This window comes from Nerophis lumbriciformis, linkage group LG26 (genome assembly GCF_033978685.3).
Source record: "Nerophis lumbriciformis linkage group LG26, RoL_Nlum_v2.1, whole genome shotgun sequence".
NCBI lineage: Eukaryota > Metazoa > Chordata > Actinopteri > Syngnathiformes > Syngnathidae > Nerophis > Nerophis lumbriciformis.
This window is the reverse complement of record NC_084573.2, coordinates 1512501-1515000: the sequence shown is the minus strand read 5'-3', so window position 1 is coordinate 1515000 and position 2500 is coordinate 1512501. Positions and strand designations below refer to the sequence as shown.

The window sequence follows — 2500 nt, the reverse complement described above, 5'->3', positions numbered from 1 at the left end:
AAAATAAGAGACGCTAGCATACTTCTAAGATGGCGGCAAGTTTCCAAATCGATGACTTTCAGGTTTAAACATGCAAAACTAGCACAAAATGCTAGCATGCTAGCTTTAGCATGCTAAAGTTAAAATAAAATAAGAGACGCTAGCATACTTCTAAGATGGCGCCATGTTTCCATATCTATGACTTTCAGGTTTAAACATGCAAAACTAGCATAAAATGTTAGCATGCTAACTTTAGCATGCTAAAGTTACAATAAAATAAGAGACGCTAGCATACTTCTAAGATGGCGGCAAGTTTCCAAATCTATGACTTTCAAGTTTAAACATGCAAAACTAGCACAAAATGCTAGCATGCTAACTTTAGTATGCTAAAGTTAAAATAAAATAAGAGACGCTACCGTACTTCTAAGATGGCGGCAAGTTTCCAAATCTATGACTTTCAGGTTTAAACATAAAAAACTAGCACAAAATGCTAGCATGCTAGCTTTAGCATGCTAAAGTTAAAATAAAAAAAGAGACGCTAGCATACTTCTAAGATGGCGCCATGTTTCCAAATCCATGACTTTATGGTTTAAACATGCAAAACTAGCATAAAATGTTCGCATGCTAACTTTAGCATGCTAAAGTTAAAATAAAATAAGAGACTATAGCATACTTCTAAGATGGCACAATGTTTCCAAATCCATGACTTTATGGTTTAAACATGCAAAACTAGCACAAAATGTTAGCATGCTAACTTTAGCATGCTAAAGTTAGAATAAAATAAGAGACGCTAGCATACTTCTAAGATGGCGGCAAGTTTCCAAATCTATGACTTTCAGGTTTAAACATGCAAAACTAGCACAAAATGCTAGCATGCTAGCTTTAGCATGCTAAAGTTAAAATGAAATAAGAGACGCTAGCATACTTCTATGATGGCGGCAAGTTTCCAAATCCATGACTTTCAGGTTTAAACATGCAAAACTAGCACAAAATGCTAGCATGCTAGCTTTAGCATGCTAAAGTTAAAATAAAATAAGAGACGCTAGCATACTTCTAAGATGGCACAATGTTTCCAAATCCATGACTTTATGGTTTAAACATGCAAAACTAGCACAAAATGTTAGCATGCTAACTTTAGCATGCTAAAGTTAAAACAAAATAAGAGACGCTAGCATACTTCTAAGATGGCGCCATGTTTCCAAATCCATGACTTTTAGGTTTAAACATGCAAAACTAGCATAACATGTTAGCATGCTAAAGTTAGCATGCTAAAATGTTATGCTAGTTTTGCATGTTATTATTTAGCGTCTCTTATTTTAGCATGCTAAAGTTAGCATGCTAACATTGTATGCTAGTTTTGCATGTTTAAACCCAAAAGTCATGGATTTGGAAACTTGCCGCCATCTTAGAAGTATGCTAGCGTCTCTTATTTTAGCATGTTCCTGTAAGCATGCTAATGTTTTATGCTAGCTATTTAGCTTTTTTTTTTTAGTTAGCATACTAACATATAATGCTATTTTTTAGCTAATTTTGTATGTTTAAACCAAAAAAAAAAAAATCATGGATTTAGATATGTGGCGCCATCTTAGAAGTATGTTAGCATCTCTTATTTTAGCATGCTACAGTTAGCATGATAGCATTATATGCTCATTTTGCATGTTTAAACCTAAAAGTCATGGATTTGGATACTTGGCGCCATCTTGGAAGTATGCTAGCGTCTCTAATTTTAGCATGCTTCTGTGCGCATGCTAACGCTTTATGCTAGCTATTTATCTCATTTTGTATCAACCTAAAAGTCATGGAATTGAATACGTGCCGCCATCTTAGAAGTATGCTAGCGGCTCTTATTTTATTTTAACTTTAGCATGCTAAAGTTAGCATGCTAACATTTTATGCTAGTTTTCCATGTTTAAACCTGAAAGTCATAGATATGGAAACTTGCCGCCATCTTAGAAGTACGGTAGCGTCTCTTATTTTATTTTAACTCTAGCATGCTAAAATTAGCATGCTAACATTTTATGCTAGTTTTGCATGTTTAAACCTAAAAGTCTGGAATTGGAAACATGGCGCCATCTTAGAAGTATGCTAGCGGCTCTTATTTTATTTTAACTTTAGCATGCAAAAGTTAGCATGCTAACATTTTATGCTAGTTTTCCATGTTTAAACCTGAAAGTCATGGATTTGGAAACATGGCGCCATCTTAGAAGTATGCTATAGTCTCTTATTTTGTTTTAACTTTAGCATGCTAAAGTTAGCATGCTAACATTTTATGCTAGTTTTGCATGTTTAAACCTGAAAGTCATAGAGATGGAAACATGGCGCCATCTTAGAAGTATGCTAGCATCTCTTATTTTATTGTAACTTTAGCATGCTAAAGTTAGCATGCTTACATTTTATGTTAGTTTTGCATGTTTAAACCTGAAAGTCATGGAATTGGAAACATGGCGCCATCTTAGAAGTATGCTAGCGTCTCTTATTTTATTTTAACTTTAGCATGATAAGGTTAGAATGCTAACATTTT

The 2500-nt window shown here is 34.1% G+C and overlaps 1 protein-coding gene across 4 annotated transcripts in view; it reads right to left on the bottom strand.

The window, feature by feature from the left end:
• The window catches only part of npas3 (neuronal PAS domain protein 3), a 296737-nt gene that overhangs the window by 196417 nt on the left and 97820 nt on the right, over positions 1-2500 (bottom strand). The gene's annotated exons all lie outside the window — the stretch shown is intronic.